The 26,448-nt window shown below is 34.4% G+C and overlaps 1 protein-coding gene across 2 annotated transcripts in view; it reads right to left on the reverse strand.

The window, feature by feature from the left end:
* Nucleotides 1–26,448, reverse strand: part of LOC149564681 (Exostosin family protein) — an 86,681-nt gene that overhangs the window by 11,847 nt on the left and 48,386 nt on the right. The window contains exon 3 of one of the 2 annotated variants that reach the window (XM_089818228.1): nucleotides 20,996–21,425. The exons of the other annotated variant lie outside the window; for it this stretch is intronic. The gene's annotated coding sequence lies outside the window, so the exon portion shown is untranslated. Of the gene's footprint in view, nucleotides 1–20,995; nucleotides 21,426–26,448 lie in introns of those variants that run through there. 2 annotated transcript variants of the gene reach the window in all.

Genomic DNA, 26,448 nt, shown 5'->3' on the forward strand with positions numbered 1-26,448 from the left:
ACTAGCTCTATGAAATGTTGTTTAAGATCCTCAACTATGTTGCAATATGGCAACAATTTATAATCCTTAGTGTGGTATTCATTTGTAACTTGTTTAATGACCAATTGTGAGTCTCCAAAGACAAGAAGGCTTTTGATATTCCATTTGATAGCTTGACACATCCTTGTGACCAATCCTTCATACTAAACTATATTGTTTGTGCAAGGGAATGATATCTTATAAGACTTAGGAATGAGATCTTCTTGCGGTGTAACAAACAAAACTCCTGCCCTCGATCCCTTTTGTGTGAATGAACCATCAAAAAATAGTTTCCATGGTGTAGTCGGGGTGACATTCATAATATTATCATCTAGAAAATTTGCTACTATGGGATGGTCTCCTGGAAGAGGAGCTTTAGCAAGCTGATCTGCAATTACTTGTCCCTAATGGCCTTGCATTCTTTATAAATAATGTCAAACTCGCTCAAAATCAAGACCCATTTTGCAGCTTGACCAGTAAGGGAGGCTTTTAATAGAAAATATTTTAGTGGGTCTATCTTGGCAATGAGATGCTTAGTATGATTAAGCATATAATGGCATAACTTCTGTGTGCAAAAGATTGCTGCCAAACACGCTCTCTCAATAGTAGTGTAGTTCAACTCATAACCAACTAATGTTTGATTGAGGTAGTATATAGCTTTCTCATTCCCATTGTCATTTAGTTGTGCCAAAATTAATCCTAAGGTGACTATAGTAGCTAAAATATATAGAATCAATGGTTGTCCTACAACTAGAGGGACTAGGATTGGAGGATTAGCCAAGTATGTCTTAATTTTTTCAAATGATTTTTGGCATAGAAAACCCCATTCAAACTTGTTTCCTTTGCAAAGTAAATGTTGAAGTGGATGGACCTTATCTGCTAACTGGGCCACAAATCGTCTGATGGACTGTAACTTTCCTTGAAAACTGTAGAGTTGTTTTAATGTGGTAGGTGGAGGCATTTCCATGATGGCTTTGACTTTAGCGGGATCTACCTCAATACCCATTCTTAACACAATGTAGCCTAACAACTTGCCTAATTTGACCACAAACACACATTTCTTAGGATTTAGGCACACTTTATATTTCTCCAATCTCTCAAAAATGGTAGTGAGTACAACAATGTGGGACTCATGTGTCTTTTATATTCCTAGGATGTCATCAACATAGTCCTCCATTATGACATGTAAAAGATCATGAAATATTGTAGTCATTGTGCATTGATAAGTGGTGTTGGCATTCTTCAAGCCAAAAGGCATGACTTGATAAAAAAAGGTTCGCGATGGGGTGGTAAGTTTTATGTTGATCTTCTTCTTTAATTTTGATTTGATTATAACCAAAGAAACCATCCATCAAAGACAACATCTCATGTCCAGTAGTCAAATCCACTATGATGTCTATGTTAGGAAGTGTAAAATCATCCTTAGGACATGCAAGGTTTAAATCTCAAAAATATAAACAAACACGGATGCCCCCAAATACTTTACCTATAGGAACAATGTTTTAGACCCACTCGGGATAATTAATAGGGTGAATGAATTTTTCTTCTAACATTTTCTGCAACTCTACTTTGACCAACAATGCTACCTTAGGATGCATCTTACACAAATTTTGTTTCACTGGTTTAATCTTGGGATCTACTATCAATTGATGCACAATCAAATCTATGTCTAAACTAGGCATATCGCTATAGGTCCATGAAAAATTGATCTTACCCTTTCTCAAGAATTTAGTCATAGCCTTTTTCTATTTAGGACTTAGGGTAGCTACAATGTAGGTGATTTGTGGATTATACTATGTACCCAAGTTAACTAGAATTGTGTCCTCATTCAAAATAGATGACTTTTCTAGTGGTAAAGATCTAAATGGAAAGTCAATATCTCCCTCTTCTATCACCTCTAAGAGGTTTTCACTAGAAGATGTGTCCTTTATTTTATCTTTTTCTTCATCCAAAAGTTCCCTAGAAGAGTTTTCACTAAAGGATGTTTCTTTTATTTTTCCATTTTTATTTTCTTTTTCACTTTTGCAACTAAGAGAGTTGATTTGGCTACCAAAGTAGGCTTCCTCATTGTATTGGATCTCATGTTCATAATCTTGGAGATTCTTAAGGCCAAAGAGTGCCATCACTACCTCATTAGACTTACAAATACTGAGAGTTGGTGGTGTGTCCTAAAGGTCCCAGTCTATCATGTCAAGGTTGGTGAGAGGTAGGTCGGTGGATGAAAGGTTAGCTATGGTAATGGCATGGAAATAGGTGTCTAGGTCATCCTCAATGTATTGGAAGGGTATTTCAAATAATTCCTCCTCATCAGTCTCAGAATCAAACTCAACCATACAATAGTTGTGAGTAAAAGATACCTTAGGTTTAATGGAACCCAAACCATGTCCTTTGGGATAGCTATTAGCTTCTAGGGGTTGTCTCATTCTATCTTATTTAGGTCCAAGGATGATATCATGATATCCCATGTTTTTGATAATGGGAGGGGCCTTCACATACTTATCCTTGGGGAACTCCACAAGTTCATCTTTTCCATCATAATATAGCCAATCTAGAATATTAGATTCCATATGCTCATCACTAAGTGAACCCCAATGCTCAAATGTGGTCTTTTTGATATGCACGGTCTCTTTGTTGGCATGAGGTGATAATTGTGAAGGTTTTCCAAAGGAACGAGGGGAGAGTGGTAGTTGTCCAACACACAAGGCATTTTCAAACTTATACTCTCCCATTCCTAAATCAGTAAAAGTAACCTTCTCTCCTATAGTATTGACCTTAGTATCTTCCACCTTTTCTTTTCCTTTCTGGGAATTGGAATCATTATTGGCTATCTCTAGCACTATTGTGGAAGGTGATTATGTTATTGTGAGAGGCTTAGGTATTACTTTGGAAAACTCACTGATTGGACAAAAATTTGTTGGTGCACCTTCCAATCTTTTACAAAAGGCAAAAGGTGTGGGATCCCTTGGAATTGTGACCTCTCTTCCTTGGTGAGGAAATTTCAAGCATTGATGATAGGTAGATGGAACAACCTTTAGTGTATGTATCTAAGGTCTGCCAAGAAAAATGTTATATGGAAAATCCAAGTCTAGGACATGGCATTTAGTATTTATGATGGCTGGTCCAACCTTTAGTGGCAACATGATAACTCCTTTTGATTCTCTTTCCCTTTCATCATAGGCTTTGATTGTTATCCTTTTATTGATATCTAGGAGGTCTTCTGGAAGTCCCAAGAAATGAATCATCTTCAATGTACATAGGTTTAGACAAGATCCATTATCTATAAGGACTCTTTTAATCTTATATCATTGTATAAGGACTTCAACATGGAGTGACAAATTATGATGGGGATTGGGACTTTGAAAATCTTTATCTATGAAGACAAGGTGTTTTTGTGTGGGAAGGTTTCCAATCATGGCGATAAATTGGGAGGCATTAATAATTTCAGGAACATGAGATTCTAAAAGAGCCTTCTCCAAAATTTTCGTATGGATGGGTGATGTGGTGAGGAGGTCAAGAATGGATATTTGTGCAGGAGTCTTACCTAATTGGGACAACACATCATAGCGAGAAGTGGGCCTCTGTGAAGTGGAAGGTGTAGCAAGCGCATGTGAAACTGATGGATTAGTGTGATTGGGAGTGGCAACTTGCAAAGTAAGTCTTCCCCATGAAGTAGTTGCATCATAATTGGCTGCTTGTAGGGAAAGGGTATTCACATGAGTGTCTACCTCTTCAATGTGACCACACATGGAGTCAAATCCACATATATCATTGGTTTCTATTTTATCACACAAGGAGTCAAACCCCAATATGTGGTTAGTAGAATAGTCAATAGGTAAATCATTTGATGTGAAAGCTCTATTTGCATTGTTCATATTGTTGTTTCCATTGTTGTTATTGTCATTGTTGTGATCAAGAAATGGTTTTTTAAATATCTTCAACTTAGCATTTTTAGAGGATGGTCCTCATTCTACCTCAATTTCTCCATCATCGACAAGATTTTGGATGAAGACTTTGAGTTTTATACACTTGTTTGTGTCATGTCCTTTGATGCGGTGGTATTTGCAATATTCATTTTCCTTGTACCATTTTTATTTGGGTTGGTTCTCATCAAAGGGTCATGTATTAGGAAATACCAACAAATTGATCCAACAATTTTTGAAATATGGCTTCCAAAGGTTCACAAAAGTTAGTGAACTTTCTATTGAGGTCATAGTCATGGTTGTAATTGTTGTTGTTGCGAGAGTAAAATTGTGTTTGATTGCGAGATTGTTGATTGTCATTGTTCAAATTGTTGTCGTTTCAGTTTCGATAGTTGTTTTTGTTTCCTCCTTGAAGGTTTTGCACATTTTTAACATCAGTGACACCATTATGTGTGACACCTTTATTCTTGGACCAAAATTTAGGTTTGCTATTTTTGTTTGTGTCATTTTTTGAGGATGATGAGCTATAATGTTTGATGGTACCTTTGTCTAAAAGCCCATTTTCAATACTTTTGCCCCGCTTGACTAATGTAGCAAAATTGCTAGGGCTAGGCATCTTCATGTGAGAAGACATCTCTGGTATCAAGTTTTTGATAAATATGTCCACAAGGTGGGAATCCTCAATTTTGTAGGGCATGCAGTTAGCAAGATGTCTCCACCATTGTAGAAAGTTGGCAAATGTTTCACCATTTTGTTGTTTTGTGTTGCACAAATCACTTAGTGAGGCATGGTGTTCAATGTTGTAAGAGTATTGTGCTACAAAATTTACTATTAGGTCATTGAAAGAAGTAATGGAACCCTTGGGTAAGTTCATTAGCCATTCTAGTGTGGGGTCTCCAAGACTTCATGTGAAGAGCCTCTTAAGATAATCTTCATTATAGGCTACTTCTTGACACAACACTGAGAATTTTTTGAGATGTGTGATAGGACATGTTTCTCCTGTATATTTGTCAAATTTTGAAATCTCAAAGTTTGGTGGGAATGGTACCATACTAATAGATCTATCAAATGGAAAGGGACAAACTCCCTCAAAAGAGAAATCTTTCACCCCTTTGTTAGTCATGCTATGTACCAAATTTCAAATTTCATGCAATTGCTGGACTAAATCTTGATTTGGTTGCACTTATGATTGTTGAGTATTTGTAAATCCACCTTCCAAGCTATAAGGAGTTCCAAATGTATTATGAGGTGGTGGAAGTGCTCCACTTTGGCCAATGTATTGATATGCAGTTGTTGGAATTAGCACAAATTTTCTAACCATACTTGTTGGAATTTGCGAATAAGTAAAATACATTGGTTGTGTCAGAATTTCCATCTATTGAGTAGACATTTTTCCAATGCTTAAGCATCCTATAGTTGGACCTATTAAGGTGGACTACAGGATACTAGTAGGCACAGTGGTGTTGGGTATGGCACTAATGATTTGTTGAATATGTTCCACACTTAATTGGAATGTTTTTTGTGTGGTGCCACTTGATGTAGATGTAGCACTAGTTGTCACTATTGGTCCTTGGTTAGATGCTTGGTTTGTATTTGGTAGCACCCTTTGTAATCTATATAAACAAGGTGGTTTCATCAAAGCTTATAGGGACATTAACACCATCTTTAACCAAGTTGAGGAAGATCTTAGTTTTGTTTGCCCTAATAGATTTTTCCATCATTTCAACATTGTATGGATCTGTAAATAATGTTCTGACATCGTTAGGGATATTTTTTTTGTCAATAGGGTTTTCGTCTTGGTATACTTCCTCATCATCATTTCCTAAAGTTGTCTTGCAAAAAGGATCTTCTAGTTCTTGTGTGGATGTTAGGCTAGGCATGCCAAAGTTTGAACTAGAGGGAAATCCTCCCCCTAATGATGTTACATGTGGAGGGAAAGGATTCTCCATCTCTTTTTGTCTTAATGAGTCCAATAAATGAGACATGGGATTAAATGTGAATCTACCGGATCGTGTATCTACCATACAATAGTGACCAAACCAATGTGTGGAAGACTATGGAAGAAAGAGGGAAATGTGGGAGAGAACTATTGAACCTTAGGCAATGAACCTAGATGTAAACAAAAGACATTGGTTTAGCAAATAAAGTGTGATTACTCACTATTTGGAAATGGACTTGTGATCCCAAATAAGTGATAGGTGTTTGCTTGTGGATAAAAGCTCTCGTGTTGTGATCTTGGAAGGTGTTCTTATGCCAAAGTCTTTAGGTTCAAATAATCAAGTTCTTTAGAGAAATTTGTAAATGGAAGACTAGAAATGTGGAAAATGTAGGTGTGGTGGTCACTTATACAGTTAACTCAATCCTCACTCACTGGAAACAAAAACCTAGGGTTTACTCCTAGGAAGGTAGACCAATTTTGAAGTTTTGCATTGTACTCAATTCTATCATAGCAGTCTTTTTTAGCTTCTTCCTTTTGGATGTCTTTGATAGCATATCAGAGTTGTTTGTCACCATGTGCTAGGTTTTTCCTTTCCTTGTAGACAAATGGTTTGGAAAATTTTTTCTTTTTATATTTGACTTTTTCGGTCATGACAGGAACAAAACAAGACTCAATTTCAAGCACAAACTAGACTCAACCAATTTCCAATATTACACCAATATAAGACTTTTGAAAATAACCATTGTTTCTCTCACTAAAGTTTAGTTCACAATTTCACTCGTTTTGCACTTGTTTGATATTTGGTATTGGTTTTGAATGTTTAAAAAAATAGGCACGCAGAACATGCCAACAATCCTAACAAGGCTACAACTAGGATATATAAGTCTTATCTAAAAGGGCATCCTCGATATATGCAAGGTACGTGAGGGCCAAATCTGTAGATAAAAGGAAATAATGCCACATAGCCAGGGGGAGATGGTAACCCAAATCTCCTCCTTCACTTCTCAAAGGTATAAAGTTCTTTGGGGCTTAGCCAAGAGTGACAAGATTTCGCTTCCAAGAGAGGTGTCTTTTGATTCACCTCCTGATCCTTATACTCTACTAGAACACTAGAGTTGAGGTCATCCCAAGGGGTTATGAAATCCCCAAGCAAGCCTCCTAAGAAAAATAAATAAGACTACTTATTTCTTGTACACCCAAGATCACCCGAAGGTGAGAGGGGAGAGAATACGTAAGTAGCCTTGGGGTTTAAAAGGCACGTGTTCTTTCCCAATGAAGTTTTAGGTTTTGTAATCTACTTGAAGACACATGTGTCTAAAGCATACAATTTTCTTTCCAACTTCAAATTGTCATCGACATAAATAAAAGCGCGAATTCATCAACAAGAAGGTAAATCATGCGTGTGCATAAACAAAATGCTAAAAAATGAAATCAATTTCCTTTAAGGCATTCAAGAGTATGTGAATTCATTTTAAGCACCAATTCCAAATGTTTGCTAGCCTAAACATTCATGTCAATTTTATTAAGGTATTCAAGAGTGTATGAATTCATTTTAAGCACCAATTCCAAATATTTTCTAGCCTAAACATACATTCTAATGAAAAGATGATTCATTCCTTAAGGTCATTCAAGATTGAGTTTTCTACCTAAACATCCATTCCAATGAAATATGAGTAAATTCCTTTAAGGCATTCAAGATTGGATGAAAAAAAAATTAGGCACTCAAGAGTGTGTTTGGAGATTACTCATTAATTTGTAACATTCATTCAAAGAACAAATGGTTATAATATGCAGGTTAATTAACCTTTAATCTTATAGTTATAAAAATTACTAGAAATTTCCTTAGTGATAAAAATCACTATTGGTTTGTTTTAAGTGTTTCAAGATATGTTTCTTGCACGAAAATTTGTTAGCAATCCCTACAAACCACTAGTTAGCAAATAATAATGCTTCAAAGTTCCACAATTTTGTCAAAAAGCACAAATGATAGATCTCAGGTGCAGACGACAAAATGTAGAGACATTGAAATAAGTAGACGCCATAACTTGTAGAAGATGAACTATGTAGACAATAGAAGACAAAAATGTATAGTTTGTAGTTAGGTGGTAATGTTTGTCAAGCACAAATGATAGTTGAAGCTTAGAAATGCTAAAACATAGACAACAAAAGGACACTTAGGACATAATGTAGATGACAATATGAAGATTGCAAACAAAAAAATATTACACACAGATGACAGATTGACTTTTTGAAATTTTAAAACCCACCCCCAATGTAGATGACAGAATAATCTATGTAGATACTAGAACTATGTCCCAAAGTGCAAAGTGGCTAAATGACATAGAGATGTTGAAATGTGCAGATGTTCTATGGAGACGACAGAATGTAGAGGACACTGCATTTGATGCAGATGACAATGCGAAGTTTTCTACGACAGATTGCAAATCCTTGACAGATTTTTGAGATGAAAATAGGAACATAGGTCCCACCAAGTGTGACAAAATATATGCTAAAGAAAGTAACCTATTGGGAGTATGAATCAACAAACAAACATTAGTTTAAATCACATATGCATCAAGTACTTATCAAGATAAAAGAACTAACCAATGCTTGCTTGAGTTTTGCAACTCATAGCAACCAACAAACCAAATCTTCAAGCAATCTCAAACAGCTCAACAAAGGCACTCATAAGAGGCCTTGTTGGTGTGTTAAGATTGGAGGTATGTTTGGTGTGCTCTCTCAAACACAACTATGTGATTGGATCTCTTGAATGGTAAATGTGCAAATCTGAGTGATGAAACCATAAACCTATGCTATATGAAATGAAAAACACCTCAAACAATGGCCATGGAAGAAGCCATGTTTGAAGGCATTCAAGGATGGAGATGTGAAATGCAACAAAAGAAACTAAATCAATATGCAAGCTACACTAACATGCAAGTGAAATGGAGATGCAAATGCATAAGAAAACTAAACTAATAATGCAAATACAATCTAAAAACCAGCTACCAGGAGTTAGTATGCAACCTAGAAATCACTATGAAAGCTCTACTATGAAACCCAAAACTCAAACTAGCATGATAACAATGCAATTATGGGAGATGAAAATGTTTGAGACAAGGGCTCTATTTATAGGCTTGAGGGAGACCCTGGGTGAGGTGGCATCTATGTGGCATCACATAGTGCCACAAGGAGACACATAAGCAAGCCATACAAGTGGTCAACATTCCAAAATTTGCTTACACATGTGTGAGCAAACTTGGAGAGAAGAATGGGGAAAAAAGCTTGCAAGAGGGAGCAATCTCACACATGTCTGAGCACACACTTAGGCTTAAGAAGGGATTAGCAAGATGATTAAGGTAATTAAGTGGGATTAAAGGGTGGATAGGCTTAGAAAGATGAAAGTGATAGGTTGTAGGCTAGGCTTTTAAGATTAAATTAAATAAGATTTAACTTAATCATAGGTTTAGAGGAATTAATGAGATGGAGAGATTTAAATAAATAAAATTTATTTAAAAGAGGGATTTATGGAGGATCATGTATTAAATAAATTTAACACATTAAGGCTGGAGGTATTTAGATTAAATTTTAATACCTTTGGAAAATGAACCTTTTTAATTAAATAAATTTAATTAAATAGGTAGAAGAATATGACATTTATAATTAATCAATAAGTAATTAATTATAGTGTCAAGGGAAATCTTAAATAAATTAATATAGTCTTTTGGGATGATTTTAAGTGTCTACAAGGACATCATAACACTTTTCATACCTATCCTCTGGTCGTACACTTAAGGCTTTACCCGTGGCATCGTAATGCCTCTTATCTTTTCTTTATTTCTTCTTTACACCTATACAAGTTTTCTTAACCTCGTAACATCAGAAAGCCTTTACAAATGACATCTTGCTCTTACATTTCTCCTCTCTCATAGAAGTGTAAAGCCTTGTCTTCATTCCTTTATCTATGCTTTTACGCTTATACGCTCAGACTTAACTTGTAACCACAGAGAAGGAAAATAAATAGTTCTTCATTCATATGGTTACCATGCAATCATAAAGGCGTAATGAGAAATTTCACCTTTCACTTATCAATGATCCAGATTGAATCTCAGAAAAATAGAAAAGACCATCACCATTGATTTTAAGCACATGCAAAATGAAGAACTTAAGTCATCTACCATGCAGGTTGGGATCATCTGATATGTATGATGTGTCACCATTTGATTCGCTCACATCAAGGCCCATTTAACAACTCAATAGGTCCCACTTAGCACGATTATTATTATAACATGGCTTTACAATTATTTGCAAGTCTAAGAAGTGAAGGCACATAAACAAAACTGAACCTCACTTTCATTCTTATGAGTTCCTTTTACACATAGACCCATAAAACACTTTATGCCTTCTCATAAACCATCTTTTTATGCCATGCTGGGGTATTACGCTCTTACACCATTCATTAGAATGTAGGTGCATAGATCAAAAATCAATACCTTTCCACCCCTCTTCTCAACTGTTTACTTGTAATCCTATAAAGTGACATGACACGTCTCTTTTAAAACTTTTTATGCTCATACACTTAATACTTTAACGTATGATTGGGAATACCTTTTCAAACTCCTTTTGCTCCTCCGCTCATCTTATCACTGTAGAGTTGTAAGACCATTTCCAAAGCACAAAAGCCTTTATGCTTCTTTGTCCATGGATTAATCGTATAATCAGGGAACCTCAAAATGAACTATTCCACTACTACGCAAAGAAAAAAACATACCCCCATAAAACATGAACCCCTTTATGCCTTTATGCTGCATGATAAAATATGACCACAGAAACATGAGCAAGATGGTACTTCATTCTTACGTAATACCCTACACTGTAAGATTGTAAAGGGAAAAACTTAAGCAATTTACAATCCCTTTTGGAAATTTGAAAAGAGACCTAGGGTTTTTACACGCTTAGTGTATTTTATAGTTGTGTTGATGACAAACTTTGAGAATTTAATATAATTCAAACAACATATGAACTAGGGAAAGATTAGGGAAACCTAAAAATTTGAAAAATATAAAGAAAAAAACTCTAATCTACATAATACAATGACTTAAATAATGTGTCACCAAAATTTTAGAATTTCTCTGGATTGTGAAAAATTAGACCAATAGTGGCTCTGTCTGGGGATGATAGACTACTTGAATCTATAAGAGAATTCAGAATCTATGGAAGAGCAGACCACATACTTGGTACATGAATGACAACTTCTTCAGAGAGCACAGAAGAGGACAATAGAATAGGGAACCAAACTATACAGAGATATTTACAGGTGTAGGACCAGAAAATGGGTTAAAATGCATAACATACTATGAGCAAATCAAAAAACTCAATAATCATACATTAGCACCCACTAGTCTACCATGAAAGCCAAACTAATAAAGAAAGCAATAGAAACCCCCTTTTTCATTTGTAGCTCCCATGTCCTTCTTTCTTCTCCAAATGATTGTAGCTCCAAAGTTTCCTATAGTGCACACAAGATTGAAGAAAAAGCCTATGATATGGATAATGCCATGAGAATACTAGAAGTGTGATTTTAGTGTGAGAGCAAGAAGTGTAAATGCAAAGAAGTGGATACTCAAAGACTCAAGAATTTGGATTTTCAAGACTTAAGCGTTAAGATTCAAGGACCCAAGGGTTCAAGGACCGAAAATGAGAGAAAGAGTGTCCATTTTATAATCAACACTCAAGGTGAGAGCATTGGATTTGTCACCCATAGATATGCGACGTGGCAAGAGATTCCTTTGAGAATCCATGACGCATATGACAAAATATGCCAATTGTGAGATTTTATGACACATGAAAGTTGAACTTGGCTAAATGTGGAAGAGAGTCTATGACACATCATAAGACACCTCAACCCACTTAAAGCCAAGAATCTATGACAAATAAGCCAAATAGGGACATGCATAAGAGATAAGAATATTTGATTACGACAAGTCTTAGCCAAGTTTCGAAAGATAATCCACGAGGTGTCACATCCAAGTGTCATGATGATGTAATATTTCATGGAATATTCAAATTTAAAATCCTCTTATTCCACAAAATAAGAATTAGTAGAAAATGGAATTAATGATGGAAAATGGAACTTAGGAAATTGTACATTTCTATGGTTTGCAGATAATGAATTAATTAATTAATAAAATTAATTAATTGAGGATGATAATTAGGAAGAATAATTAGAAAGAATAGGATTAAATTATGGGTTATTTAATCCTATAGAGAAAATTAGCAGATGATTGGCCAAATTGATTAAATGAATGTGACTGTATCCTTTGATAAAAATGTAATGATGATGGATATGGAATAAAATGATGAAAGGGAGACCAAATCCATGGTCAAATTGATTGATAGATCAAAATTGATAACATTCCAAGGACACATGACATGAATTGGTTGATATGTAACATTTAACCGACATTGTAAATGCTACAGGATTGAAATTGATTGAAAAAGGTTTGATCATAATAACATCAACGAACACTGTCAATGTTATTAAAATGGTTGATGATGTCATGATCTGACATTGAAAGCCTCAACAATGTCAAAGATTGGATGACATGAATGATAGTTTGACCTAGCACTGAGAGTCGTGACAGTACCAAGGTCAGATTGATAAGATTGATAGGTTGATAGGTCTCCAAGGCACTGAAAGCCACAACAATACCTAGGAGTTGGATAAATGATGATTGATTTGGGATGTTTTATATGCTCTGGGCTGATTAGGATTGATTTCAAGTGATTCTGGGTTGATTTGGGGTGATTCTGAGTTGATTTGAAATGGTTTTGAGTTGATTTGATATGATTCTGAGTTGATATGAAATTGATGTGAAAGAGGATACAAATGACGAAATATGGTCAATCTGGCCAAAAGATCAGAATTAGTAGAATGAGAAAATGGGAAAAATTAGTATGAAAAAGTGATGAAATCGTAGATGCAAACCATTTTTGAGCATCTACAACAGAGATTTACAAAATATACAAAATGCAAAAAAGCACAAGGAAACCTAAAACTATTGTCATCTAGGAAAGATGACGAAGTCAAGTTTCGAGAGTAAAAACTATACATCTAAAGAAATACTTGAGTTGGTCCATACTAACTTATGTGGTCCAATAGAAGTACAAAGCTACAAAGGAGATAAATATATAATGTTGTTTGTTGATGACTATTCCAAGATGATGACTGTTATATTCATAAAGCAAAAATTTGATGCTTTTTAAATGTTTAAGTGGTATGTGCCTAGAGTTGAAAAAGAAACAGGAAAAAGTTTGAAATGCCTGAGATCAGAAAGAGGTGGTGAATTCACATCAAAATGAATTTGAGACATTTTGCAATGACAAAGGAATCAAGAGACAAACATCAGCCCCAAGAACTCTCCCACAATATGGAATTGCTAAGAGAAAAAATAGATCTATGATTGACTATGCCAAAACATTAATGATGTAAAAGAATGTTGCTCTAAAATATTAGAGAGAAGCTGTAAGTGTGGCTATTCATACATTGAACTGAGTACAAGTCAAGAAAGGTACAAGTGAAACACCTTTTGAATTATGGTATGGTCACTCACCCAATGCAAAGCATTTCAAAGTATTTGGTTGCAAATGCTTTATCCTTAAAGATGCTAGAAATGAAAAATTTGATGCAAAAAGTGATGAAGACATATTCCTTGGTTACTCCACTATAAGTAAAGCATATAAGTGTTTAAATACTAACACTGAAAAAATTGTCGAAAGTGCAAATGTAAACTTTGATGAGCATACAGATGTCCAAATTGAAAAACCAAAGAGAATGGATGACTACAGAACCTTTATGTACTCTTATGAAGGAATGTCTGTTGACAAGGATGATATCAATCAAATTGGGATTCAACAGCAAGTTTCAGTTTCAGCCGAGTCATAACCAGTAAATGTCAAGCTACATTCAGAAGCCAAGTTGCAGAATGAAGGAAATACACATTCTGGCTCTGAAGTTAGTACACATGAAAGAGATGTAGAACTACCTGACAACGAAGTGCATAGTGACCCTGAATATGAAAGATCAAACATAGAAACAAGGACAGAACCAAGATTATCCAAATATGTAAAGAAACATCACCCTGCTGAACAGATAATTGGTGGCAAAGATGCAAGACCAATGACAAGGAATAGACTAAGAAATGAAACATGTCTATTAAGAAAATTTGAACCTAAAACAGTGTATGATGCATTACAAGATGGTGACTGGTATAAAGCTATGGAAGAAGAGATTGATCAAATAAAGAAGAATAAAACTAGGAGTTTGGTTCACAGACTAGTTGACAAGAATGTGATTGGTACCAAGTGGGTATTTAGAAATAAGCTAGATGAGAATGGTGAGATTACTACAAACAAAGCAAGACTAGTATGTAAGAGTTATGCTCAAGAAGAAGGATTAGACTATGGAGAAACATTTGCCCCTATTGCTAGAATGGAAGGAGTAAGAACTTACTTGCATATGCTACATATAAAGGTGTAAGAATTTTCCTAAGGAAAAAATTCACCCAAGAACTAAGAACTCAAACATAAGCACACAGTAGACCAAAAATGGAGAGAGTATGATCAGAATAACAATGTATTCAATACTTGATACTCAGAGTACACTAAGAGTGCATGAATATAAAGGCCTCATGAGAGCTTCTAGAATACATAGAATTTAGCACCATGATGTGTCATACAACTGAGCACATGTCCACCAAATATAGATTATCCTCCATTAAGCACAGAAGTAAGTGCGGTGATGTGAAGATAAGTCTACAAGGGTGGGACATGTAAAATAGTGTTGTAGACTCCATGTGCTCAAATAGAGGTGCATACTCCTGTGTTGTCAACATGACAACTCACAAGGTTGCACAAATTCCTAAGTGTCTCATAAATAAAAATAATAAGATAATGCAATATAATTAAATAATGCATTAACCTAAGTAAACTTAAGTAAGTGTTAATAGTAAAGTACGTATTTACACCAACAAAAGGTTTTAAAGTCTATCAAATGGATGTAAAGTCTACTTTTATGAATGGCATATTGGAAGAGGAAGTCTATATTGAACAACCAGAGGGATTTGTTGATAAGAACAATAGGGATATGGTTTGTAAACTACATAAAGCACTCTATGGTCTGAAACAAGCACCTAGAGCATGGTATGAGAGACTTCACAAGTATCAAGTGCAAATAGGATTTCAAAGAATTGATGATAACAGCAACATGTACATCAAATCAAAAGAAGGTAAGGATATTATTGTATCTGAAATCTTTCTGGATGACATGGTGTTTGGAGGAAAGGAAGTGCTTTGCAAAAGTTTTGCTGAAAAAATGAAACATGAGTTTCAGATGTCTATGTTTGGAGAGATCAAATTTTTTGTTGGTTTGCAAATACATCAACTAAAACATGGAATATTTATGACACAATCAAAGTACATCAAAGAGATACTTAAAACATTTGGATTGGAAGACTCCAAACCAGTTGGCATACCAATGGCAATAGGACATAAGCTATCCAAAAATGATGTATCAGCTGAAGTCAATCAAACAATGTACAAATCCATGATTGAAAAACTACAATATGTTGTACATAGAAGACTAGACATAGCATTAGCAGTTGGAATAGTGGCTAGATTCTCTACTAATCCTAAAGAAAATAATCTCATAGCAGTAAAAAGAATAATGAGGTATCTCAAAGGAACTGATGATTTTGGTCTCTATTATAAAAAGAATGAAAAGTTTAAGCTCAATGCATACACAGATGCAGATTGGGGAGGCAACATTGATGATAGGAAAAGCACAAGTGGAGGAGCATTATTTTTAGGTAAAAGACTAGTTACTTGGACTAGCAAGAAACAAACATGCACATCTCAGACCACTGCAGAATCAAAATATGTGGCAGCAGCAGTCAATTACACAAACATTGTGTGGCTCACACATCTATTGAAAGGAATGAAAGAAGAGATAACCAAACCTATGATATTGTATTGTGATAATAAAAGTGCTATAAACATATCCAAGAATCTAGTAATGCATGCAAAAATCAAGCATATTGCAATCAAGTATCACTATGTTAGAGAATTAGTAGAAGACAAACAAGTGAAGATGGAGTACATTCACACAAAGGAACAAACTGTAGATATCTTCACCAAACCATTGCCCAAGGATGCTTATGAATATCTTAGAGGCAAGTTGGAGGTAATGCCCCTAACTCAAGCAGTTTAAAACAACAAAGCTACCCTGCATCAACAGGAACAAATAATTGAAATATCAGAAGAATGATGCAGAGGATGACAGCAGGAGCAGGAACTCCAAATTAGTCACAAGCATGGTGACAGAGGGAGAAAACATGAGATGCAAAGCTTATATTTCACATGTTAAAGATGCTACATTTTTGGCATTTATGTCAAAGAGGGAGATATATGCACAAAATTGATCAATAAAAAGTAAGAGGGATATATATATATATATATATATATATATATATATATATATATATATATATATATATATATATATATATATATATATATATATATATATATATATATATAAGAGGGAGATTTATGAGAAACTAAAAGATAAAGATATGGAGATATATGATATCAACAATGAAGGATGTAGCAGTAAAGAATGTTTTCAATCATTGTTTTGTCATTGATGTCAAACTTGCTACTTACAGGAATGACAATTGTTTTAGTGATCCAAATACTATAAGTTGGTTAATTGACAAGGAGGTGGAAATCAATAAGATGTAACCAAAGTACCTAGGGAAATGTTGAAGTTATGATTTTGTAATGAAGTATAAGGATCAGCTAAGTCGTTGATGAAATAGTGTATTGATGACATACTCTAAGACACAGAGGATGGACACACTAAGACACATGATATAAGGATTAACTAAGTTCTAGTTAGTGTCAAACAGATTCTCAGTTGAAGCTGAACAAGTTCAACTTAGTGTCTGCAGAGTGATCTTCAGGTGTTAAGGGAAGATCAAGTCCCGAGTGAAGATCAAGTGCCAAGTGATTTTCAAGTGTCGAGTAGTCTTCAGGTGTCGAGTGAAGATAAAGGTACCGAGAAAGATACAAGTGTTGAGTAACACAGAAGAAGTCGAGCATGAGTAAATCAATAATGTTGAGTTGCTGCATTATTTTGAAAATTGAAGATTTGTTAGATCTGAGCCGACATGGTAGTTATCTAGAATTTTTTGAATTAGATAGAAGTTAAGAATGATGAGCTGGTGGCATAGAAAACTATGTAAAACATTTTTGGCAAAAATAATTGGATTCTAAATGAAGTTTCTAGATAAGAGCAAGATATTGAATAGATACATTGTATCCTACCTAATCTATTGAAACCCTAAAGTTGGAGAGGGAAAATCAAGCAAGAAAGGTATCCAAGGTTTTTATTTAAGGAATCATAAGGTCACGAAGAAAAGTAGAGATGGTCAAGCATGAAAGCATGAAGTGTTGAAGAAGGTTCTAAGGTGGAAGAGAGCACATATACTTTGTTTCGATAGGTGACCATAGATATGATTGTATTGGTATGACAAGTAAAAAGACTCAAGGTGATGAAGCTTGAGATGAAAAACTTTCAGAGCTGAAGTGATCAAAGCCAAGCAAAGGATTGAACTAAAGTGTGATCTGTAATCTGCAAGATATGTTGTAAGTTGTATCAGATCAAAAGCCATTATTGTTACTCTCTAGCAATTGTAACAGTTTAAATAAATCATATGGACTTAGGTTGGTTTAATAGCCATGATGTAAATCCTTTAACAGGGTGACATTCCAAGTGAATGTTTCAAAGTCCTTTGACCAGGCCCATTCCTAACAGTATGGTGAAATCCTCTCACAAGGTCACATTTAACAATGTGTTGTAGCCTTTAACAGAGCAGGCTTTTAACAAGGCAAACCATCAGAAGTGGTTGAAATCACTTGCATAGTTATTTTGTGGGTATCATCCCCACTCCAATTTTACCTTCTTATTCTTGGAGGGTTTCTGGGTTATCAAATTCTTAGTGTTATGGTGTGATGCATGTTTACTTTTCATGATTGTTTAATGATCAATTACATGCATGATAATTTCAGTTATGTGCCATTAAGGATTTGAAGAAAAAGTATTATTAGGGCATTTGCACCTTGGATAACTGATTCACCCCCCCCCCCCCCCCCCCCCCCCCCCCCCCACTCAGTTATTCTAAACAATTATAACAATTGGTTTCAGAGCATTGCTACTGATTTAGTTTAAAGGGACTAGAAGCGAAAAAGATCAAAATGCCTAAGAGAGAAGTTCCCAAGCTCAACAAAGACAACTTTGTTGCATGGCAAAGCTTGATGAAGCTACATCTTGGATCCATAGGAGATTATGCCCAAAATTCAATTGTTACTGAAAATGTTGATCCAACCGGTACTATTACTATAGAAGATTTGAAAAACAAATAGGAACACAATAAGACAATGCTTGAGATTGCCTCTGCACTCAACTATGCTGAATTTGATGATATCAAAGGATGTGACACTGCATTCAAGATGTGGAAAGCCCTATCATATATTTATGGAGGAGATCAAAATGTCCAAAGAGAAAAAAGAGAAAGCCTCAGAGGAAATTTTGATGATATGAAAATGGAGGAAAGTGAGAATGTTGGTCAGTATGCTGCTAGAATAAAGGAAGTGGTAAGTGTAATGAGATGTTTGAGTGGTCAATTAGATGATGATACTGTTAATACTAAGTTCTTAAGAACCTTGATCCCTATCTATGCTATTAGAGTATCAGCTATACAAGAGATAAGATGTATGCCAAGAAACAATCTAAGTTTTGAAGGTATAGTGGGTAAACTCACCGCATTTGAGTTATTTAACTTTGACAACTACAGACCTGAGAATGTTGAATCTTCTTTCAAGGCCAAACTATCACTGAAAGATGCTGAACAGGTGAAATCAAAGAAGGGAAGAAAGATGGAATATGTATCCAGTGGAAGCATTACTAGCTAGAAGATTCCACAGAGGCAAAAGAAAATTCAAAGGTAAGCTGCCTATCATTTGTTTCAATTGCAATGAAGTAGGACATATTGCTGCAAGGTCTACATAGAAAAAGGAATACAAGGAAGGCAACAAGTACAAACATAGAAGAGAAGATAATAAGAGAGATTAAAAAGACAAAGGCAAGAAGTGTTAAATTGCTAAAGATTCTGATGATAATGATGATGAAGTCATTTATGTGGCCATGAAGGACCAATCTGATGAAGAAGAGCCTATAGCTATGTTAACATGTATGAACAAGAATGACAGATGGATCATAGACAGTGGATGCTCACATCACATGACAGGAGACAAAAGTAAGTTTGTTAACTTTACTTAGTATGATGGAAATAGTGTTACATTTGTTAATGATGCTCCATGTCAAATCAAAAGAAAATGTTCCATTAAGCTTATAGAGAAAATTTTATGTGATAATGCATACTGTGTTGAAGAACTAAACTACAATTTGCTAAGTGTCTCACAATTAGGCAATGTAGGGTGCAAAGTAGAATTTGGAAATTAAACTGCAAAAATCTATGATACTGATGGTAAATTGATAGGAAAAGGAGATCAAACAAGAAGTAATCTATTTTATCTTGATATGGAAAATGCTTCTTGTCTTGTTATAGAATTTGATGATGTGTGGTTATAGCATAGAAGGCTATGTCATGTCAACTTTGATAATCTAGTCAATATAAATAAAATGAAGAAAGTCAGAAGTTTACCTAAACTGAAGAAGCCTGACAATATCATGTGCAAACAATGTTAGCTAGGAAAGATGACCAAGTCAAGTTTCAAGAGTAAAAACTATACATCTAAAGAAATACTTGAGTTAGTCCATGCTGACTTATGTGGTCCAATAGAAGTACAAAGCTACAAAAGAGATAAATATATAATGTTGTTGTTGATGACTATTCCAGGATGATGACTATTATGTTCATAAAGCAAAAATTTGATGCTTTTCAAATGTTTAAGTGGTATGTGGCTAGAGTTGAAAAGAAATAAGAAAAATTTTGAAATGCCTGAGATCAGACAGAGGTGGTGAATTCACATCAAATGAATTTGAGACATTTTGCAATGACAAAGGAATCAAGAGACAAACATCAACCCCTAGAACTCCCCCACAAAATGGAATTACTGAGAGAAGAAATAGATCTGTGATTGATTGTACCAAAACATTAATGATGGAAAAGCCCGTTGCTCTAAAATATTGGAGAGAAGTTGTAAGTGTGGCTGTTCATACACTGAATCGAGTACAAGTCAAGAAAGGTACAAGTGCAACAGCTTTTGAATTATGGTATGGTCACTCACCCAATGTAAAACATTTCAAAGTATTTGGTTGCAAATGCTTTATCCTTAAAGATGCTAGAAATGGAAAATTTGATGCAAAAAGTGATGAAGGCATATTCCTTGGTTACTCCACTAGAAGTAAAGCATATAAGTGTCATGTCCCCTAATTTGGGTAATATAAGTAAATTATTTTGAATAAATAAATATATTATTTCTTAATGTTATAATATATTATTAATGGTATAATATATTATTAAACAATAAATAATAATATATTATTAATATAAAATTAATACGTTACTAAGGTAATAAGGTAATATTAAAGGTCAAATCATTATTAATAAAAATAATAATAATAATAATGTTATTATCATACAGTATGATATTACATTATAATCATAATGTGATAATAGGATTAAAATATAATAAATAAAAGATTGATAATATTAGTAAGGTAATCAAGATTCATGGATATCAATTGTACACATAATAATAACAATAATATTATTAATAAATTATGTACACTAATATTAAATAAATATTGAATATATAAATATTAATAGTAGTGCATCAAGCATTATTATATAATATTGATATATAATTATTATTATATAATGAAAAAGTAATACAATTCAAATTTCTAATATATAGTAATCAATAAATTACTAAACAACCAAAAATGATATAAATTGACAATCATATAATATTTATTTAAATAATATTATTATTGATACATTTAATTGACTTCCATCAATAATGAGACACAATATGATTAAAATTTGGGAATCATATTAGTCGGCAATAATACAAAACATACACTTCTTCAAATGTTAAATGTGGAATCTAGATTAAATATAATCCTTATCTTCCAAGTAATAATCTATGTTTAAATTCATAACCATAGTTAAGATGGGGTGACGTGACTCATCATCACTATGGTGTATATAACTTGCGCAATGAACTAAAGCGAGGCATCGAACTGAAGCACAATCAATTTAGCATCAATTAACAATGATCAAAAGGGAGGATTCCCATGCATGTGGACAAGACCCAGTTACAGGTAGAGGAGAAGATATTATATGAATGGGAAGAACACTACATTGAGATGGCTTTGGCTTTGGGTATTGCTGATCTTCATACTCTAGAAGCTTTAGCCACAACTGAGTTAGCTTTAACTGGTCAGAGGGAGATTTGTGTGCCTGCAGTTAGTGACGACAGTCATATTAGTTATAGCACAGAAGCTACAGATGACAATGACTATGAGATAAAGGCTTATAATGTCAATGATAGTTCTGGGAATTGTGATAAAAAAGGGAGACAAATAATGAAAAGTCGTAAATAAATAATGGTCCCCAAGAAGGTTCATTACAATAAGTGTTTAAATACTAACACTGACAAAATTGTGGAAAGTGCAAATGTAAACTTTGATGAGCATACAGATGTCCAAATTGAAAAACCAAAGAGAATGGATGACTACAGAACCTTTATGTATTCTTATGAAGGAATGCTTATTGACAAGGATGCTATCAATCAAATTGGGATTCAACAGCAAGTTTCAGTTTCAGCCGAGTCACAACTAGTAAATGTCGAGCTACATTCAAAAGCCAACTTGTAGAATGAAGGAAATACACATTCTGGCTCTGAAGTTAGTACACATGAAAGAGATGTAGAACTACTTGACAACAAAGTGCATAGTGACGCTGAATCTGAAAGATCAAACATGGAAACAAGGACAGAACCAAGATTATCCAAATATGTAAAGAAACATCACCCTGCTAAATAGATAATTGGTGACAAAAATGCAAGACCAATGACAAGGAATAGACTGATAAATGAATCATGTATGTTAAGCAAATTTGAACCTAAAACAGTGTATGATGCATTACAAGATGGTGACTGGTATAAAGCTATGGAAGAAGACATTGATCAAATAAAGAAGAATAAAACTTGGAGTTTGGTTCCCATAGTGGGTATTCAGAAACAAGCTAGATGAGAATGGTGAGATTACTACAAAAAAAGCCAGACTAGTATGTAAGGGTTATGCTCAATAAGAAGGATTAGACTATGGAGAAACATTTGCCCATGTTGCTAGAATGGAAGCAGTAAGAACTTTACTTGCATATGCTGCATATAAAGGTTTTAAAGTCTATCAAATGGATGTAAAGTCTATTTTTCTAAATATTATATTGGAAGAGGAAGTCTATATTGAACAACTAGAGGGATTTGTTGATAAGAACAATAGGGATATGGTTTATAAACTACATAAAGCACTCTATGGTTTGAATCAAGCACCTAGAGCATGGTATGAGAGACTTCACAAGTATCTAGTGCAAATACGATTTGAAAGAATTGATGATAAAAACAACTTGTAAATCAAATCAAAAGAAGGTAAGGATATTATTGTATCTAAAATCTTTGTGGATGACATAGTTTTTGGAGGAAAAGAAGTGCTTTGCAAAAGTTTTTCTGACAAAATGAAACATGAGTTTCAAATGTCTATGTTTGGAGAGATCAAATTTTTTGTTTATTTGCAAGTACATCAACTAAAATATGGTATATTTATGACATAATCAAAGTACATCAAAAAGATACTTAAAACATTTAGATCGAAAGACTCAAAACCAGTCAGCACACCAATGGCAATAGGACATAAGCTATCCAAAAATGATGTATCAGCTGAAGTCAATCAAACAATATATAGATCCATGATTGGAAAACTATAATATGTTGTACATAGCAGACCAGACATAGCATTAGCAGTTGGCATAGTGGCTAGATTCTCTGCTAATCCTAAAAAAAATCATCTCATAGTAGTAAAAAGAATAATGAGGTATCTCAAATGAACTGATGATTTTGGCCTCTATTATAAAAATAATCAAAAGTTTGAGCTCAATGCATACACAAATCCAGATTGGGGAGGCAACATTGATGACAGGAAAAGAAAAAGTGGAGGAGCATTATTTTTAGGTAAAAGACTAGTTACTTGGACTAGCCAAAAATAAACATGCACATCTCAATCCACTGCAGAATCAGAATATGTGGTAGCAGCAGTTAATTGTACAAACATTGTGTGGCTCACACATTTATTGAAAGGAATGAAAGAAGAGGTAACCCAACCTATGATATTGTATTGTGATAATACAAGTGCTATAAACATATCCAAGAATCCAGTAATGCATGCAAAAGCCAAGCATATTGCAATCAAGTATCACTATGTTAGAGAATTAGTAAAACAAAAATAAGTGAAGATGGCGTAGATTCACACAAAGGAACAAACTGCAAATATCTTCACCAAACCATTTCTCAAGGATGCTTATGAATATCTTAGAGGAAAGTTGGGGGTAATGCCCCTAACTCAAGTAGTTTAAAACAACAAAGAAACTGCCCTGCATCAACAGGAACAAATCATTGAAATATCAGAAGAATAATGCAGAGGATGATAGTAGGAGCAAGAACTCCAAATCAGTCACAAGCATGGTGACAGAGGGAGAAAACATGAAATGCAAAGCTTATATTTCACATGAACTAAAGATGCTACATCATTGGCATTTATGTCAAAGAGGGAGATATATGCAGAAAACTGATTAATACAAAGTAAGAGGGAGATATATATATATATATATATATATAAGAGGGAGATTTATGAGAAACTGAAAGATAAAGATATGGAGATATATGAGATCAGCAGTAAAGGATGCAACAGTCAAGAAGGAAGCAGAAAGTAGCAGAAAATATATATAATTTTGGTGGTAACTAAGTTGATCAATTCATCAGTTTGGTTTGCCATCAATGCCAAAGAGGGAGATTGTTGGAAATTATTGAAAAGCTCATGAATGAGGAAGGAATGGAACTAGTAAGGAATGTTTTCAATCATTGTTTTGTCATTGGTGTCAAACTTGCTACTTGCAGGAATGACAATTGTTTTAGTGATCCAAATACTATAAGTTGTTTTCAATTGACAAGGAGGTGGCAATCAATAAGATGTAACCAGAGTACCTAGAGAAAGGTTGAAGTTATGATGTTGTAATGAAGTATAAGGATCAACTAAGTCATTGATGAAATAGTGTATTGATGACATACTCTAAGACACAGAGGATGGACACACTAAGACACATGATGTAAGGATTAACTAAGTTATGGTTAGTGCCAAAAAGATTCTTAGTTGAAGCCAAAAAAGTTCAACTTAGTGTGTGCCAAGTGATCTTTAGGTGTTGAGTGAAGATCAAGTGCCAAGTGAAGATCAAGTGTCGAGTGATTTTCAAGTGCCAAGAAGTCTTCAGGTGCGAAGCAAGAAATAGGTGCTGAGTGAAGATACAAGTGCTGAGAAAGATACAAGCAACAAGTAACATACAAGAAGTCGAGCATCAGTAAATCAATAATGTCGAGTTGCTGCATTTATTTTGAAAATTGAAGATTCGCCAAATCTGAGCCGACATGGTAGTTATGTAGAATTTTGTGAATCAAATAGAAGATAAGAATGATGAGCTGGTGGCATAGAACACTATGTAAAACATTTTTGGCAAAAATAATTAGATTCTAGACGAAATTTCTAGATAAGAGCAAGATATGGGATAGATACATTGTATCCTACCTAATATATTAAAACTCTAAAGTTGGAGAGAGAAAATCGAGCAGGAAAGGTATCCCAGATTTCTATTTAAGGAGTCATAAGGTCACGAAGCAAAGTAGAGATGGTCAAGCATGAAAGCATGAAGTGTTGAAGAAGGTGCTAAGGTGGAAGAGAGCATAGATACTCTATTTTGATAGGTGACCATAGATATGATTGCATTTATGAAGAGTAAAAATACTCAAGGTGACGAAGCTTAAGATGACAAGCTTTCAGAGCTGAAGTGATGAAAGCCAAGCAAAGGATTGAACTGAAGTGTGATCTGTAATCTGCAAGATATGTTGTAAGTTGTATCAGATCAAAAGCCATTATTATTACTCTCTAGAAATTGTAACAGTTTAAATAAATCCTATGGACTTAGGTTGGTTTAATAGCCATGATGTAAATCCTTTAACAGGGTGACATTCCAAGTGAATGTTCCAAAGTCCTTTGACCAGCCCCATTCCTAACAGTATGTGAAATCCTCTAACAAGGTCACATTTAACAATGTGTTGTAGCCTTTAACAGGGCAGGCTTTTAACAAGGCAGACCATCAGAAGTGGTTGAAATCAATTGCACAGTTATTTTGTGGGTATCATCCCCACTCTAGTTTTACCTTCTTATTCTTGGAGGGTTTCTGGGTTATCAAATTCTTAGTGTTATGGTGTGATGCATGTTTACTTTTCATGATTGTTTAATGATCGATTGCATGCATTATAATTTTGGTTATGTGCCATTAAGGATTTGAAGAAAAAGTATTATTAGGGTATTTGGACCTTGGATAACTAATTCAACCCCATTCCCCCCCTCTCAATTATTCTAAAGAATTATAACAATTGGTATCAGAGCATTGTTGTTGATTTAGTCTAAAGGGACTAGAAGCAAAAAAGATCAAAATGCCTAAGAGAGAAGTTCCCAAGCTCAACAAAGACAACTTTGTTGAATGGAAAAGCTTGATGAAGCTACATCTTGGATCCATAGGAGATTATGTGCAAAATTCAATTGTTACTAAACATGTTGATCCAACTGGTACTCTTACTGTAAAAGATTTGAAAAACAAATAGGAACACAATAAGGCAATGCTGGAAATTGCCTTTGCACTCAACTATGTTGAATTCGATGATATCAAAGGATGTGACACTGCATTCAAGATGTGGAAAGCCCTATTAGACATTTATGGAGGAGATCAAAATGTCCAAAGGGAAAAAAGAGAAAGCCTCAGAGGAAAGTTGGATGATATGAAAATGGAGAAAAGTGAGAATGTTGGTCAGTATGCCGCTAGAATAAATTGGTAAGTGCAATAAGATGTTTGAGTGGTCAATTAGATGATGATACTGTTAATAGTAAGTTCTTAAGAACCTTGCTCCCTATCTATGCTATTAGAGTATCAGCTATACAAGAGCTAAGATATGTGCCAAGAAACAATCTAAGTTTTGAAGGTATAGTAGGTAGACTCACCGCATTTGAGTTATCTAACTTTGATAACTACAGACCTGAGAATGTTGAATCTTCTTTCAAGGCCAAACTATCACTGAAAGATGTTGAACAGGTGAAATCAAAGAAGGGAAGAAAGATGAAATATGTATCCAATGATAGTAGCACTAATGAGGAAGATG

Source organism: Cupressus sempervirens, chromosome 3 (assembly GCF_028749045.1).
Source record: "Cupressus sempervirens isolate cs-2001-9-10 chromosome 3, ASM2874904v1, whole genome shotgun sequence".
NCBI lineage: Eukaryota > Viridiplantae > Streptophyta > Pinopsida > Cupressales > Cupressaceae > Cupressus > Cupressus sempervirens.